Below are 18,916 nucleotides of genomic sequence, written 5' to 3' on the forward strand. Positions count from 1 at the left end.
CAAATCACAACTAATTCACATCAGTAACACGTAAACAAACTTGCCAATAAAATAGGAGACAAGTTGCACATTTATGAAATCTTTCTACAATTTTCAACAGTGAGCTCATAATTGCATTTAAACATCCTGCTTTTACCCATACTCACTTTCCATGCTGAAGTTAGTCACTCAATGACAACACCAAAATCAACTTCACAGAGAAGAGGATAGTGGGTACAGATTTCAAACAAGCTATACTATCACAGAATCACAGGTTGGAAGCAACTTGAAGAGATCATCAGGTCTAAATCCCTGCTAAAGAAGATACCCTACAATAAGTCACAAAGGTAGGCATCCAGATGGCTCTTGAATATCCCCATAGAAGGAGACTCCACCACCCCTCTGGGCAGCCTGTTCCAGTGCTCTGTCACCCCTATTGTAAAGAAGTTCCTCTGCAAATTAGTATGGAATTCCCCATGTTCAAGTTTTAGGCCAATACTCCTTGTCCTGTCACTATACACCACCGAGAAGAGCCTGGCCTCATCCATTTGCTCATCCATTATAAGCAACACCATACAGCTGCATTTGCAAATCTATTCTCAATCATTAGTCAACTCCCATTTGCAAGAAATTACCCCTTCATAAGTTTGTTTTTTAAGTTTAACCACAAGAATGTCTACATGTAGTTCTATTACAAAAATAAGACCACACTGAGATTTCTGCATTCCTCTCATGTCAAAACAAAGGTTTTTAAAGGTTCCACGCTCAAACATACAGAACAATGCAAGCATACAAACTCAACATTCTCCCTTCAAAGAATAGTACACCTCTAGGCCAGAAGAGAGAAGGCCTCAAAGAAGACAGCTGATCTTGCTTATGAAAGGTTTTGAGCCTGAGTGCTTTTCTATTGATGTTACTCCTGCAATGTTATTACCATCTGTATGGCCATAACTGTGAGCCTCAGCCACGCTCAAGGCCTTTCTCAACTCTCTATAGGGCAGGTGAATTAATCCATGCTTAAATTGACATTACAGTCAGGTAAGTTGACTTGTGTCCTTCATATACAGAAGGGGAAAACTGCAAACGTGCGAAGTCCTAAACTCAATGACAACAATTTTGCCAGAGAATAGCCTCACAAACCAGAAGTTAGACTGGGTTAAACCCACACGATGGCATAAGAGAGAGCTCTTCCACTGCAGCAAACAAAAGAGAAAGTGCACAGAATAACACAATATCTCATTTACTCTCCCAACTAATCAGAAAACCACAGCCATTCTCTCAACATTTTCAGCACTTTCACAAGCCCCAAAGAAGCTGACTCCCTAGCCCTCTCCCAACTCACAAGGCACATCCAAAAACAACTGCAGAAAAGCAGACCTCTTGCCAGGAGGCTTCTCTACACAGTGTTCTGCTTCTCACATCTCTGCAGATCCAGAACAGCCCGACACAATAACTGCCCTGAAGTTGTATTCGTTGGGCCCTGGCACTACGAGGAGACACCTCCTTGCTGGGATGGGAAAGCTGGGAGGGGAAACACGGCAGAGCACGTCTGCTTCACTAGGTGCCTGAGACAAGAGTCTTCTCTTCCTATGGTTTGAAAGTGGAGGCAGAATCTAAATAGGTTTGCTTAGCCACTGGCTTGGGGAGCACTCAGAAACCCATCTGAAAATGTCATCAAGCCGCAGGAGCCGTGTCACAGTATGATTTACGTGACCTTTAGGCTAGCTGTTGGGAAGGCAGCATTTTCTGTGTTTGTTTAAGCTGCCAGTGCTGCACCCGCTGAGCAAGCCCTGCTGCTCCTCACTCCCAAGGGCAGCAGGTGCTGGCCCCGAGGCCTGCCAGCTCTCTACCAAGGAGCACTGGCTTCTGCAGCTAATTCAGGACAAAGCTCGTGTGTCCCAACTACGAGACAGGGCAGGGGAAAGGAATGACTTGTCTGCTTGGCTAATTCCTCGGAAATACAATGCTATAAACAACATCTCTCTGGTAATGCTGATGCCCACACAAGCTGTATGAGTCTTTCATCTTTCTTTCTGTGTCTTCTCCTGCTTTTTGCTTACACGGGAATGCCAGAGCACCATTTGGGTGCCTGAATGTAGTTGAGCTTTCTGACTTGTCCAAACAGCTCCTACCTTGCTCCCTCACGTGCGATTTTATTTGGTATTTTATCCATGGTTACACTTAACCTCCCTACATTTGATTGACACTCAGGATCCTTTCTTCCTTTCAGCTACTCTACTGCCCAGACAACGCTCATGGTTTAATTCTCTCAACCTAAACTTGCTTTTCCAAGACAACGTATTCTATTTTCTTTAGTTGATGTCACAGCAAAGATGAGACAGCCTATATTGCTCCCCGGAGCCAGAAAGAAAAGGAATCTGGGGACTTCAAGTCCCCACCTGCTATAAAATTATGAGGGTTGGAAAAGACCACTAAGACCATCTAGTCCAACCATCAAGCCATCACCACCATACCCACTACCCATGTCCCTCAGTGCCATTCCCACCTGCTCCCCCAGATCAGTTTCCTAAGTTTCCCAACTGTACCGACTCTTAACTACAACATTTGGTCTCTGGGGCAACCCAATTAGATCCCACATAGGAGGAGAATCCCTGTTTGCAAGCGCTGACAGAGGGAAGGCTCTGTAATGCCATCACTGTCATCCTCTTCCTGTGCCATTCCCAAATTGAAAGAGCACCTATTGACTTTGCTTTCTCTTCTCCTAACCTAACAAAGCATGCCAGCAAACATCCAACACGAATACTGGAAGAACTTTCTCCCAGTAGGTGCATGCTTATATCTGCTTTATGTACATACCAGAAGTGGGTGGACCAGGGAACAGAGAGGTACCAAAGCAGATTCCTCAATCCATTGTAGGCACTTCGTACACTTGAGTCCAGGAACTTACAACAGCCCGGAAGAGTTGGCCAAGTTATTTTACCCACAATAAAAAAAATCAAGGGAACACTCTTAAATTTCATTTTGATGTCCTGTTATGTGCCTAAAAAGTAAATTTTCATCAACAAGATATCTTAAAAAGAAAAAAAAAAATACCACTTTTACAATTATATGGGCACCATTTTGAATGAGTGTTGTTCCAGTCATATTTAAGTAGCTAACCTTGTTATTTTATTTTTTCCCCATGTTTCTTGATGAATTTTTCACTAGGAAGCAACACAGGTATCATCACTCATCTAGTTCACAAAAATCTCAAATGAAACATTCAAAAGTGGGCTGCTATGACCCAACTGCTCCAACCAAAGTGAGCAACAGCAAACTCCGAAGACCAAATTGATGCTTCTGAAACGTCTTCCCTAAATTCATCAACGGGATACACATTCTTGTGCTGTAAACACAAACTTTCCTAATGAAAACTGGCTGCCCCCACTCATTCTGTTCGTAAAAGGCATACAACCAATTGGGGACAGAAAACTTGTCAGATAGTGTGAGAAGAATAACACTCCCCTATAGCTGTCAGTGTAGTCGCTGTTTTCTGCTTCCAGTAGCAGGACAGAGACTGAAATATCAGTCTACCTACTATCTCACAACAGAAACACTAGAAACAGGAAGATATGCATGGCATACTTCATAAGCATGTGACAGCCTACAGTGAATTACCACAGAATCAAACTATAATAGGAACTTACATAGTATTAAAAAAGTTAGGAATTAAGACAGTCACAATTTCAGCCAAGCCATTTGCTGAGTTAGAAGATTCACGTATACGTGACTCTTCCACCGGCCTATAAAATGAGGAAGACTATTTCTAAATCACAATCCTATGCCTGAGAATACACTAAGAGAGATCTGCAGAACCTCAGTTGGCCACTAAATATAGGCAACCTCACGCATTTTGCTTTCCTGTTCTCTTAGTGCATTTGTGCTTCCTCACAGAGAGGGCTGCATTCATTTACGACCCACAAAGCTCTGGTTTGTCTAATTACTCTGACCTTATCTGGCTCTTGGCAAAATCAACCTTTTCCTTTTGAAAGTATTTCCTTTGAGAAGTTAACTGAAAGCCTTCTTCCAAGGACACACAGATATGTCGAGCACAGTATTGCTTTGAGAGAATCTATCAAATAAGAGCCTCAGTCTGAAAGCTATCGCCGGTGCCAGGATTTTGCAGACCTCTCCACTCAAACATTGCATTGTGTTAGCACAGCTGTATCCACAAGCAAAAAAAAGTGAGGGGATTATGCAAAAAGGATTCTAACTTCCATCATTCTTGTGACTGCAGAAAGGGTTTTCAGTCATTTCTTCTTTCAGATAGTGCAAGAGCACATTATTTGTGCTCGTATGTAACAAACAGCACATAGAAAACGACAAGTCAGTATCCATGGAGCATCATTTTTCATGCTGTCATTTTAATTAAAGTGGTTTGGAGAAAAAAGCCAGAAATAGCAAACATTCCCTGATTAACCTTTTGTTTCTGTCCAAGTAATGTCCGTAATGAATGTAAAAAATAAAATAAAATAAATAGATCTTCATCATACAGCGTCATAGAATGGCCTGGGTTGAAAAGGAGCACAATGCTCATCCAGCTCCAATCCCCTGCTGTGTGCAGGTCACCAACCAGCAGCCCAGGCTGCCCAGAGCCACATCCAGCCTGGCCTTGGATGCCTGCAGGGATGGGGCATCCACAGCCTCCTTGGGCAGCCTGTTCCAGTGCCTCACCACCCTCTGGGAGAAAAACTTCCTCCCAGTATCTAACCTAAACCTCCTGTCTCAGTTTTAAAACCATTCCCCCTTGTGCTATCACTATCCACCCTTGTAAACAGCCGTAGACATGTAGGCAGAAGAGCTGTGAGTGACCTCTTGCAGTACTTTCTAGGAAGCAATGCTCTGTGAGAAACCAAAGAGGAAGCAGAAGTGCACAACGCTCCCATCACCAGTGAACGATGCTTACAGCTCCATGGCCTGCATCTCACAATGCACTTTGCAAAATTCAAGGTACAATACCTCCAATGAATATCCTCACCTTGGTTGAAGTTGTATACCTTAATGGATTGGCCTCAGGAAGTTACAACTCTTCAGTCGAAGAAAGAAAAAGAATACATGAAGTAGTTGGAGGACAGAAGCAGAATTAAATGATCTGCAAACATTTTAGTCTGTGAAACAAGGTTCATTCACGCCACAAGTGCTGACATATCACTTTGCTACATCACACATCTTTATTCTTAAGTTTAAATTCTTGGTATAGGTAGAACAAAGCACTGTATATCCCAACAGCAATAATTGTTCCTCTCAGGCAATTAACAGCACAGGGCAATTGCATTATAAAAAGCAGCTTCCTCAGCAGGGCTGCCTTGCCTTTGGCTCTGTTTTGTTCAAGCTCCATACCAGGACAGGCACTCAGAGAGTTTACATACACAACAAGATTTACAGAAGAGCAGCCAAGTCACAGACTTCACTGTGGCTCTGTTTCACTATGCTATAAGCCAGTAAGTATCAGCAACTGCTTCAGGAATTCCTATTTGGACCGACTCGGATACACAGGGGCTGTCAGCCAGTGCATGCATCAGGGTCTGTTAAATTGTTGTAACCCAAAATGGAAACAGCCACTGCCAAATTTATAAACTGATCTTTCTACATCTGGTTTCAGCTCGTCATCACTCCTGCCCCAACCAAGTTCTTTGCCTGCAGGATTATTTTTTCCCTTTGATTCGAGGTCCTGCTCATTGGCAGCCTTTTAAGATACGACAAGAAAAAGAGGAATGACTTTGAACTTGTTTCAGCACAGCACTCTCAGGAGAGGGTTTATGTCCCACTAGATTTTGGATAGATCCACTGTCTCACAGCTGTCTGCCCACTTATCTACGCTGAAGGCAAACGCACAAAGGAGAGCACCTGAAAACTCCATTGGAAAAGCACTCCTGCTTTGATCTGACAGCTCCCACTGAAACAGACACTGTATCACTCTTTCCAATAGGAGCCACAGTTGGGCAAACACCAAATCCCACAGCAAAGCCAACCCTTCAGCTCAGCTGAACATGGCACACTGTCAAGAGGATTGTGTTTGTTGGTAGCACTCTCTCTTTGCTTCCCCTCCAAACAGTTTCCTCACCCTCCTCTCTTCCAGCAGACAACCTCTTCCTGCTTGATCCCATGGCATACTTTCCACATTACTGAAAAGGAATAAAAACCAAAGTCATTTCCTTTGGCACAACACTTAACAGTGAAGGATACTACCATACCTCTTACAAAAGAACAATTGTATGTTGACACATTTGTGTCTTGTTCTGCTTGTAGACATGGCAGAGAAGTACATTTAAAGACCGGCTTAAAAACCTTTCAGAAGGTTTACAGTAATCCCAAATTTCCTGCCCTATCTTAGAAAACTAGAATTTCTTGCAGTATCTCAGTAATTTCCATGTTATTCCTGCCAGAAAGAGGAAATACTAAAAGCAAGAACGTTCAGAAATCTTTTCAAACCTGCAGACGAGGACTGCTCTGAAAGTCTCCTATTTTATGATGCTGGTGGTATGGTAGTAGAAGCTGAACCTTGCCACCAACAACCCACTATATGTTGTTGCCATGTGGCAGATGGTAGCAAAGACACGGCCTGAGAAAATAACGACTGAGAAAATATTGACTTACTACAGCATAAACTGCTTTTTGAATCCCTCCTTCACAAAGCTGCTGCTATCAACAACCATCTCCCTGGTCACATCTTCAAAGACAGCATCTCGTCCATCAACTCAGCTGGAACAAACATGTTCAATAGCTTGCAGGCAGTTGTGTTCAGGTCCCCTTCATCCCCACTCACTGCTAAGAACACTGCAGGGTTTGAAAGGTTCATTACTTTCAATTCTACATCCTCAGTTCTGCAGAGGGACAGCTAATGGCCTCCTTTATGGTCCAGGCAAGGCATCACCATGTGTGGCACAAATACTGTCCTCTTTTGTCCCTGTATCAGGAGTGCAGTGCCCTGTGACATGATGCTCCCAAGGCCATAATCTCTGCACCAGGACCCCTAGCGCAATATGCAACCTTACAGGCACAAACAGTTCAGGGGTTTATTTTGCTTTTTACCAGTCTGGTGTTCAGCTTCAGAAACATACAGTTACTAGTTCAGCCTGCCTGGGGTTCCTGCAGCTCACACCCACGGTGTTAACACGTTCTCTACCTTCTTCAGTTATTTCAGATTGAGGAGACCACTCCTTTAGCAGAGACCTGCACCTCCACAGCCTTATAACTCATTTAGTAGATCTAAAGATCTAATAAATCTAGATCTAGACTGGATGTTGTGTTGAGGGACATGGTTTAGTGGGAGCTATTGGTGATAGGTGAACAGTTGGACTGGATGATCTTTTAGGTCTTTTCCAATCTTGGTGATTCTATGATTCTATCATTCTCTGCCTAAAAGTGATTTGTCTCCGTATTTTCCCACTCAAAGGCAAAAACCACCTGGCATGCCAGATCCAGAGATAACACCATTTTGGATAGCTGCACCATGGATCTAACACCATTTACCACCTCTGCTGCTCTGTTAGAGCCTTTAGCGAAGTATAAACGTTTGTTACTACCAGATGCATTTCCTGTGTGACCTGATTAATTGCGCTCAGATATTTTCTAACCTGTATCCCTTCCCACTTGGCTTCTTGATGGGGCAGTACAGTACAGCTGTATTACTTGTGGATTGCTTATCTTTGCACCCCTGCCTAGCCTCTAGTTTAACCGGATTCTGCTTCTGCCTTACTGCTTTAGCTCCAGGTTTCAAACTGCTGGGTCCCACTGCCTGCCTCCTGCTATTGGACTTCAATCCTCTCCCTCCCTCTCATCACAAACTCAAAATCTATCTCATCCATGCTTGGTCTCCTCTGCCCTAGATTTGAACCAGCTTCACTCCTCTGTATTTCTCCTCCTCTGATATTTAATGCACGTTTAACCTATGCTGCAGAGTGGAGTTTCTGATTATCCTTTTCCAAGAACACTAATGGAAGATCTTTTGGTACAAGTTCACAATATTTTCACAATGCTGTATCATATCTCACTTCCAAACAAATCAACATACAGCACTTCACCCCATTTTCTCTTGAAAAAAACATTAATTCTTTAAAACATACAATGGCCAGCTGTGATTACAATATTCTACCAATTGTCTTTTGGATCCCCTCCTACCTCCTTCCAACACTTTGGCAAGCAACCCAGAGAAGACCTCCCCAGCCTCCTTCCTCCCCCTCAGAAAGGCTCAGTGCCCATTAGAAAAGTGATATCATACACACAGGACACATACAAAGACAGTGACTTAGCACAGACTAACAACAATAACCAGACGAGACACTGGGGACTCAGACCCTTCAGCCCTCTCCCATAATGGTTGCCCAAAAGGGACTCAAACCCCCCTCTCTCTGCACATTGCCCATGTGCTTCTGCTGCACTTCAGGCATCCTCATTAGTGTTAATAACCCCAGCTGTTCATTACTGACTTACCAAACAATGTATTGATTGCTCAGAGACAACTTGCACATCTGACAAACCACAGGTCAGAAACCAACACAGACCTATCCAAGTCAACTTACATTTTACACTTCCCATTTCTGTTATGTTCTCCTCTTTTGTTATAAGCTTAAGGAGATAACCAAGGAGTTTAACCCCTGGTAACAAAACAACATCGATGGTAACTAACTGTAGGGATTAGTCCAATTTTCAGGCCATTTTTCCTGGACTCCCAAGACAACGGCCACCAAAGGTTGCAATTCTCAGTTAATTTCTTCTTGGTATAAGAGTCTCCTTCCACATCCCTCCAATGAGATAACACACAGCCCAGTGGTGTCACCCATAATTAACAAAGAGCTCTTATGCCTCATGTCTCACCCCACCAAGATCCTAACGTGAGCTGATTAGAGTCCACGCCAGACCACTTCCCAGTCATTCCAGCCTTTTGGCTGAGGAAAAATCTCTAAATATCTCTCTTCAGTCTCACTTTCCTGTGCTTACATATACACCATTATTTCCACCTCATCACATTTCAGCCCTTATGAAGGAAGAAGATTCCTTCACCTGCATTTTTAAGGGCTTGCCAAAAATGGACACCAACATTCTTAAAACTGCAATTGAAATACACAGGAAAAGCAACCTCACAGCACCATGGAAGGGATAATTACCCAATTTTATTTGCCAGATGGATCAGTCCTACACTCTTACCTGAGTCTGACAACAGAAGCACAACTTCTCCATACTGTCAAATGCACAAGTCACACTTCAGTGTGTGCTCCAATGAAAAGTAGCAAAATGCAGTTTCTTTCAGTCATAATGTAATAGCTCTTTATGACTGCACTTGTATCAGTGATCTGCTTCATAGATTTTTTTTTTTTTGTTAGAAAATAATTGTTTTGCAATTGCAAGCAACAGTTTTGTTTTGTTTTTTAATTTGGAAATAGCTTGCAAAGATTTTTCTTTATCTCTGTAGTTAAAAGAAGCAAACCATTGTTTGAGAGCTACCTAATGCCTAAGAAGCTACATACAATCATAGAACCATTAAAGTCAGAAAAGACCACTAAGATCATCTAGTCCAACCATCAACCCATCACCACCACACCCAGTAAACCACGCTCCACAGTATTTTAGGAGAATCAGTACAAAAATCTCCCTCAGCGTCCACAAGCATCAGAATGAGGTTGAGTACAGAGTTCACTCAACAGTAAACAAGAAGAATCAACACGAATCCCATCCATCACTGAGCATATCTGTTATTCCAAAGTCTACATAAAAGCTTGTACTGTTCACCTTGAAACTGCTGAATACAAATGCCCAAAGCGTGTTTTGCTGAGCCCCTCAACTCCAGCACAGCATAAAACGCTAAGACGACTGGCTGGAGAACAAGCAGCACTACCTTAATCCCGTGTTGACCTTACATTCATCTTCTGCACGGACCATAGAGCTTTAGTTTGTATGTCAAGAACCACGCCAGCACATCAAGGAGCTGCACAATTACACATCCCAAGACAAGCAGCCACAGGATACTGCTGGCAGTGCTAGGCACAAGGGGCCTCGCACAACTACATATTAGTCAGCAAGGTCAGCTACCTCAACACTACAAGAAGTTGCATCAACAGAGTGACAGCCTTCCTTGTTTCAAGGTTGTCACCCTGACCCGACCTCTGGAGGCCACTTCAACATCTTTCCCTCCCTGCAAGACTTTACAAAGGTGTGTTCCTCCCTTTCACCTCACCCTTTAACACATAAGAAATAATTACATCAATTACAAAGCACGTTCCAAGTTGCTCCACACCTTTCCTTTGTTTGGAGTAATTGTTGTTCTCATTAGGTTTGGTGGCTTTTTTTTTTGAAGAAAGGAATGATTTTATTTTGAAACAAACAAACGAGACAAGAATAAATAAGCAGAGAAAAAGACTTTAATTTCTTAAGGTTCACGTGTCTTCCTTCTCCAACCTACTTAGAAAATTATTACATTTATATAAGAAAGCATGAAATCAAAAAGTACCCTATCAGCTTAAATGATCAATAAGCAAGCTTTTTAACTTTGCATTTATCAACAAATGACAAACATCTACGGGTAACGTCTCCACGTGTAGAAGACTAAACTCCCAACACAAAAAGATCTGTTCTACTTTCGGAGCTACACATCAGCAAGGTCAAAAAACATTTGGAGGTCTATTGTCCATGGGGAAAACATATACAAAAATGTGAGATATTCACATATCAATATCTAACTTCAAAAGAAAGAGCATAAATCGAACACTATTTTCCCCTCTGAAAAAAGTAGGTTAAGTTGGTCAGCTAGTGCAAATCTGCAGAAACTCTTGGATCTTAAAAGGAGCAATTTTCACCATCCCAGCAATACCGAATTGAGCCAGGTCAACCAAAGCAACTGACTTGAGAGGACTCGAGCTATCTGCTCTGGGTTTCTTTTTGGTTGAAGAACAATTGTACATCACTGCTCCACTGCACCTGCACACCACAGACATTGTCTTCATTGGCACTCTTTACTGACTTTTGCAGAAGGCTGTGGACTGCTGAAACCAGTCCTTCTAGTAGAACCAGTGCATGCACAAACTACGAAGTTGAGAACTAAGGAGACAACGTATTTATCAATGAATTAAAATGTTTTCATGGAAGAAAAAACGTTAGAAGAATAGCGCTGCTGTTTTGATTTTTACCTAGCACAGAGAAAACTACAAGAAAATCTCTTACTTCATTAAACAAAATGCACTGTTCCCTGTACTTCCTGTGCAAACATGGCAGATAGCAAAATATTTTTGCCTATGCCTGAATTTTCAGTGACCAAACCTAGTTAGGATCTGGCACTGGCAATGAATGGATGTGCTGAAGGTTTGTATCAGTGGCTGTCCTGGCTTTAGGAATAAACCCGGTGATGAACAGGGCTTTCCCCCCCCCAGAGACTTCTCACCTTTGATGCTGTTAAGAACCAGTGCTGCTGACCTGTATTGTGGAGAGAGAAAGTTACTGCCAAGCTTGGAACGCTTCGTTTGCTTTGGTTTGTTTCCAGCTCTGTACAAAGTGAACCATGTCTATGAATCAGTTCACTGTTGTACAAGCATGCCAACACTGCAAACAGGATAAGCCCTCCAGCACAGCGATCTCACAACTTATGCTCTGAAATAGTCTTAGTCACTTTATTTTCCCCATACAACCGAACCACATCTTACAGGGGGAATTGGGCTAAGGAAGTCATTTGGGAGATTCTTCTTGTCAGACAAGGGAATTTCAGATACTCAGTATTCAGAATCTACTGTTTCTAAATATACTTTTACCAATACAATGCAAGAGAAACCAAACACGACGTTCTATTCTGATAAACATTTTATTGTTTCCTCTTTTATCCAACTTCTTCACAGTAGAATAAATTAGATTGAAAACAAAAAGGTTATCACAGATGCCAAGGAAACCCTGGAAACTCAAAGCTGAAGTCTATTGAAATACCTGTCTGCTAACTTCACTCCTCTTCCTTTCTTTGCATACACACAGTGAGACTGACAATGTTTGCCTCGACAAGTTTCCTGGCTTGGCTTTCAATCTGCACAATTTCCAAGTCACGTAACCATAGGTTATCCTTCCTGCCCTCATGTTGCTTCTCGTGATCCTCCTTCAGAGAACAATTGCTTCACCTAACCTCTCCCTACATGTTTTTCCTCTGATAAGCACCGTGGGCATTTCCTTCATCTCAGTGCTTCTTCTCCTGCCACTTCCAACTTGCAATTCATCAACAGTCCATGATTACTGCTGGTTCCTGGCTCTCTTCCCTTCATCCATCAGTGGCTCTCACTTCGCATTCTGCTTGTCCTGACCAGCCTCAGCATCTCCTACCCCAGCCCCAACACCCAACTCACCCTCTACTGAAGCTGAACTCCCAGGGATGAATTCTATCACTCTGGCAGCTTTCTTCTCTGCATGCCTAAGTTTTCCACTCACCAACACAGTTCTCTTCACTTTTCCTTTTTTGCAGTCTTTGCTACTCCTTTCTCCCTAATATCTGCATAAGGTTTCCAGAAAGAAAGATGATACAAGACATCATCAAAATCCTCCATTTTCCACAAGTTTGAGCAGCCTGCCCTCTTCTCTCAACAACACACTTGTATTGAAAAGGTGGTCCAAGAGGACAACCCCAACAACTCACCTACCTGCTTCCCTCGAGTCCCTCAAAACACTGGGATATTCACTCCCCTGTATAAAGAGCAAGAAATCAATACAGCAGCCACTTACTGTCTCTTAAAGCAGAGAGATGTCAAACCTCTCCCATGCTGCCTTCATCTATACAAGGAAGATGAAAGGCATGTCTTCTCTCTAGATTTTGGGATAAGCAGCTTTACCTCCTCTATCTTGCCCAGTTTTGATCCCCCATGGCTGCAGGGAAGATTATCACCCCCCAGCTTTGCTTCTCCAGCAACAGCAGCACCCACACTGAGACCTACTCCATTACCTAAGTTGCTCTCTCCTTGCTGGATTTGAGTTCACAGGAACTGCTCGGGGAACTCCTAAAGAGGGAAGTGTGGGTGTTTAATTTTCCACTCTTCGCTTGCTTGAGTAAACATTTTGTTTTCTCTCTTCTCTCCCCTGGGACAAAAAGTTTCGAAATAAGTGCTTTAGAAGAAAATAAGCCTCATTCAGTGAAATGAGGTTAAAGTACGAACAAGAGACTGCTCTAAACTAAAACACCATGGTGATCCCACAAGTTTGGGGTTTGTGTCACATGTATAGCTTGGCAAAGCATTTGTTATCATCACATTCTTGTATTTCTAACCCGGATCAAATGCAATCAAACCCAAAATGAAGCATGACAAAACATCTTCTAGCTTTAATCCCTACTGACACTCCTACCAGAAGATTCCAGTGACTGCTAGCAACAAACATCCATAACTGCTATGCATAAGAAGCTCAGGTTAGGTATACAGGAATATGTTTACTTGCCTTCCTCTAACAAACACAAATAATTTGAATAAGATAGTTAACAGAAATAAATAGTAATTCTCTTTCTGGAGACAGTAAAGAGACTGCTAATAGGTGTCAGCAGTTCTTGAGGTTATGTACTAGTTAGCGTGGCATTATTTTCTTGCTTCTGCACCTGGAGCCAGTTATTTCTGTACAGCTTCTTTGCATCAGTTCTGCACAGTGGAAAAAAAACAACAAAAAAGGAATCTTTATCAATAAAGCCCACTACCTGCTCTTAAAACAATCATCAAGTTCATTTCTCCCAGTTCCTCTGTACCTCATCTATCACATTCTCTCCACAGACACAAACCCGCACTTCTGGGGAGCTGTGCATCTCTACAGTAACTTGACCTGCTGCAGCTGAGCTATCTAACCCTGAAACTTATTATTTCTTCCCCATTCTGCATTTCTTCCAAAACCACAGCACCGAAATGCTAATCAAGGAGAAAGTGAACATCCTTCTTTCCCAATCTTTCTTTTTCAGCTGCAGCGTGCAAGGTCACTGCTCCCACCAAGTTCTGCAATTTCTCTTATTCGCAAGGTTCTCACTGCAGAAGGAAACTGCACCACATTCAGCACAAAACTAGTTATCATTCTCCCTCTAAAGACAAGAATCAAGCACACTCCACTTCTTTCCCCAAGGCCCACATACAGGACAACTGGAGTTCCACAGAAAGATCTGGCCAAGGCCAAAACATCCATTTGGTGACGAGCACACACCTCGAGATCAGAAATGCCTAAGCCTGGTGCTGGTTCACTCTCCCCATCCTCTCCATCACCAGCCCAGAGGGGCGGCTGCATTCAGCTGGGCTTCCTGACGCCCCTATCTAGGGGGCAAGCAGGAACAAAGCTCTTTTACTTTCCTTTGCAGCCAGCATAACAGAGCAGCTGTTGCCAGCTGCTGGCCTGAGCGCATTCAGCTCACAGTTCTCTCACTTACTCTTAGCTCAAAGCGTGAGAATCACCTCCCCCCACCCCTTTTTCCTTTCAGCTAAAAGTTATATCCTACAGAATGTCACAGCAGTGGTCCATCTTCTGGGGAACCTACTGTTCAGCAATGCATAGTGCAAAAAGATCCAGACCGTAACCCAGCCTTAAGTTTATTACCACACTTGTGGGCAAATCACTTTGCACTCTGATTTTATTTCTTCCTCTGTGCTTTGCCAAATCTACCTGTGCTGTCAGCCTAAGCACTCCACCATTGTTTCTCCATGCAGCACCAGAATCCACATGCCACCAGCACTGCAGAACTTAGCAGCAACAGCTATTTGTTGGAACTGTGCACATTCAGTGAACTTTTGACAACTTTTCCTTGTTAATCTCTTGATCAGAAATGCATTCCAAGCCCACGAACAGCTTCAAACAGCTGCCATGCTTCTTAGCAGCTCTCCACAAGAAAGGCCTCTCTCTCCCCAGCCTCCTTAAACATGAATTCTTGAGGAAACACACCTATCCTTGCACACACACATTTCACACCCACAAACAAATTATGCTGACACCACCACATCGTGCCCAGGTCTGGAGCTGTTCAGTTTGCTGTTTCATGACCAACCAAGGCTAGAACTTGGAGACTACCCATGGAAACTGTAACTTTGCCAGTTTCCAGCAACTCGTGACATTTATCTGTAGCCCTGGGAGGTTCAGCATTTAAAAAACTAAATTAAAATCATCATTTATGTGCAATAGGAGTTAGCCCACACATTCACAACACAGACCCATAGACTCTTAGCATGCCAAAGTGGCAATGACTCCAGCACAGATATTTTAGGGGTAGTTAAGGGTAACCCTTACTCCAAACCAAACAGAGAAAGGTTTAAGGTCTTGCTGGGGTTAATGACTGAAGAGCAAGGAAGAGAAGCTGGCCCAGTAATGAGTTTAAGGAGCCAAGCAAATAATCATATTGCCTCCAATTAAAAGCTGGCATACTTGGAGAAGAGAAAACTCCGGGGAGACCTCATCGTGGCCTTCCAGTACTTGAAGGAAGCGTATAAACAGGAGGGGGAATGGCTATTTATGAGGGTGGATAGTGATAGGACCAGGGGGAATGGTTTCAAACTGAGACGGGAGGTTTAGGTTACACACTGGGAAGAAGCTTTTCACACAGAGGGTGGTGAGGCACTGGAACAGGCTGCCCAAGGAGGCTGTGATGCCCCATCCCTGCAGGCATTCAAGGCCAGGCTGGATGTGGCTCTGGGCAGCCTGGGCTGCTGGTTGGTGACCTGCACACAGCAGGGGGTTGGAATTGGATGAGCATTGTGCTCCTTTTCAAGGTCGTTCTGTGATTCTATGATACTTCTTACAAAGCTTTCAGCTGATAGCCAGTTGTCTACTGCAGCCAGCAGATAACATATGAGTAGAAGCAAAGAATTCCACCAATCAAGAAGTTTCTCTAAAGGCAAGAACAGCTTTTAGCCTAGGATCAGCACCTAGTCAAGTGTATTGCTGATCCCTGCCCATATACCCCTTTTCTCTTCTTAACAGAACTCTCAAGAAAAATACTGGTAGGAGATGATGTGTGACATACCAGTATCCCAGTAAGCTTCTTTCTGCTATTAAGTACATTACACGTGACTATTAGCTTAAAGTTTAGTTAAAAAACAAAAAACAAACAAACAAAAAAACCAAAACCCACAAGACACAGAGTCATACACACATCTCTTTTAATGGTCTTCAAGTTCAAGCTTAAGAGATTGGTAGCAATCATACTTCCAACACTGATGCAGCACTACAGACTAGCAGACAGAGGAGTGGAAATATAACGCAGTAGATGACCAGAGCAGAACCAACAGAACAGTATCATATACTCTTCTAAAAGATGCAATTCCTGTTCAAAAATCCTTTCCTGAGTTTGCTGAGCACACTGATAATAAAGCACAGGAACCAGCACAGGTGATCTTGGGAATCAAGCTTACTGACAGATAGCTGCAGATCATTCTATACCTAGAAATAAAATGTCTAAATGGCATGAAGAATTTAAAAGGTCTGCATGGTTTGTTTTCTGGCTGTGCTCTCACAGAGTTCTCTCCCCAGACCCAACCAAAGCCTGTCCTGAACCCAGAAATCGCTTGATGGAGGACTACTTATCTCTTTCCTAAACGACAGCCTCCATGAAAACAGCTGGTGATGCCATCTCAAGACAGAAAACAGCTTGGAAGAGCTCTCAGACCAAATACCCTGGTCCAGCAGAGGGATGTATGTAACCCTCATCAAAATACAAACATGGATACTGCTGGAAGTTTTCAAGTTTCGATGCCTCACTTAAGATACTTCTATTAAAATTACATGATTCTAAGTAACAAATAGTCAACATTTCTGCTGCAGTATCAAAGCCCACCATTCTTCTGCTGAATGTTCATCTAACAGTTTAAAGGCCAAAGCTAAAGGTGGAAAAATCCAATTCCTATTAGCAGTACATAGGATTTCGGGAGAACTCCTAGCAAGCAAGACGACCATAAACAGGATTTGAGTCTGCCAAACTCACAGCTGGTTTTTAAGAGCTGTTACATACCCCAGTCTCTACTGGTATTGCTGCAACTCAGAACAAATGAGGCTTTACAGAAGTCAAGGACAGTGTATGCAACCTGGAAGACATAGTGGTTTCTTTTTCCTTCATCTGCTTAAACTCTTACTGCAGTGTTAAGGGCGAAATGCATTCTGTTGTTCTACGCTGCATTAAAGCTCATTTAAAGAAGCACATCAATTAGGAAAAGTATGAATGGAGAAAAACTGATGGACCATTCATAGCTAAAATTGTAGAGTATGCACAGCTGGCTGAATGGAAAGTTAACCGAGCACAAGCTGAGCCAAAGCTCTACCTTCCTTCAATTCATTATTCTTTGCACGCACCAGACTCCAGCAAAATGCTCCAAATGAGATTCTGCTACTGAAATAAAGGATATCTTCCTATTCCGACAGGCTCACGAGGCACAAACAGCCCTGACACAGAGGAAGCACTTGTAACCAGTCTGTGCCTGCTCTGAAAGGAAACGTCCTTATAAACAGAACTGTGCAGGAGACGTCATGTCCATCCACACTTGGGAACTGCAAAGTTTAACAAAAGGAAAAAAGATAAAAAAAAAAGAGCTTTCCTGTCACGGCCCACACATGGCCTCATCTACACTTCTGTGCTGCAGAAGGTGGAGAGAAGACTGATGATATTTGACGACTACTTTCTTCAGCTCCTCCATTTCCAAATCAATTGGTGCCTCTGCCCAACAACCCAGGGTTAAACATAATATTCTGCTTAAGATCCAGACGTTTCCTTAGGTTTGCATTCTGTACTTCTGTGGTAGGTCCAGAAGCCTGCGATGAACACTGCTGCTGTGACACTGGTCACTGCTACGTGCCCAGCACTCAAACGAGTAACCAAGTTTCTCATTAAGAAACCACCGCTATTTTAACCAGCTGTCTCACGACTCCTGTAAAAACCAAGCACAGACGAGGTGAGGTTTATGCTACAGGGCATAGTCTGAGTCACCTGCAGCAGCCTGAGGTTCCCAGGCAGACAAACAAACAGAGCCCTTAGCAAACAGAGGTCACCGGCCCAGGCTTCCTCCTTCACAGCTATGTGATGCACTCAAACCACGGCTTTCCATCTTGCATCGACTACTCTGAACACTGTGAAGCAACCTTGCTTAAGAAGTCCCCAGCCAGCCACTGCTAGAATAGCTTATTACAGCTGCCATCAAATACTGCCACCCCACAGTTGCCAATGTCTGACTTGTCCTCAGGAATTACCATCTCAGAAAGTTACCCAACAAAGTGTGCCAGGGCCCCACTCGGCACAAAGACATGTCTTTATTCTTGTCAAGATTACATTGCTGTCAACGAGCACTTAAATATCAAGAGTAAATGGAAGACAAGGCAACAGATATACACGCAAAAAAGGGCATGTTAATGTCTGCACTGCAAACCATACATGAAAAGAAAAGTTAGCAAGACCTTGTTAAAACACAATTCCAGGATGAAAATAACCCAAGTCACAAAGAACCACAGAGATAATTATGGTTAAGTACGGATCTGTATTCAGCAAGTAGAAAGCAGAAGTCAAACTGATCACTTGGGATGCAAAACCAGAGAAGGGAACCACTTAAATGTCCAAAATGTTTCTTGGTGGTGGCTTTTTTTTTTTCCTTTGCAAGTCACTTGTGAGAGCATGTTAGAGCACCACGTTTAGAGCTGGACATCTGGACAGAAGGTATTCATATTCCAGAGCTAGTGGAATAGGAGCAAGAACAGCTTTCTTTTGACAGAAGCTTCTCAAAATGTAGTTGTTTCTGCCTCTAAGCTGGTAAGCATGAGACCAGTGAGGGATGGTAATAAACAGCTCACCTCGTGTCCATGGACAGGGCCCCACTGGGTGCAACAGAGCAGCAGCAATCTGCTGCTACACAATGGTTCCCTGGTATTTAAATATTTACCAGGTGATTCAGTGGTTTCAGACTTTCCAGAGCTCAGGAAGACAACATGTAAACATGCTTACATGTAAAGCAGGGCTTTTATTCCTTAGACACAGGTCAAGGCC

The 18,916-nt window shown here is 43.1% G+C and overlaps 1 protein-coding gene across 3 annotated transcripts in view; it reads right to left on the reverse strand.

Annotated features, from left to right (window-relative positions):
- RIN2 (Ras and Rab interactor 2) overlaps positions 1 to 18,916 on the reverse strand; it is a 59,415-nt gene that overhangs the window by 36,958 nt on the left and 3,541 nt on the right. The window lies entirely within an intron of this gene.

Source organism: Tympanuchus pallidicinctus, unplaced genomic scaffold (assembly GCF_026119805.1).
Source record: "Tympanuchus pallidicinctus isolate F22 unplaced genomic scaffold, pur_lepc_1.0 scaffold1, whole genome shotgun sequence".
NCBI classification, from domain to species: domain Eukaryota; kingdom Metazoa; phylum Chordata; class Aves; order Galliformes; family Phasianidae; genus Tympanuchus; species Tympanuchus pallidicinctus.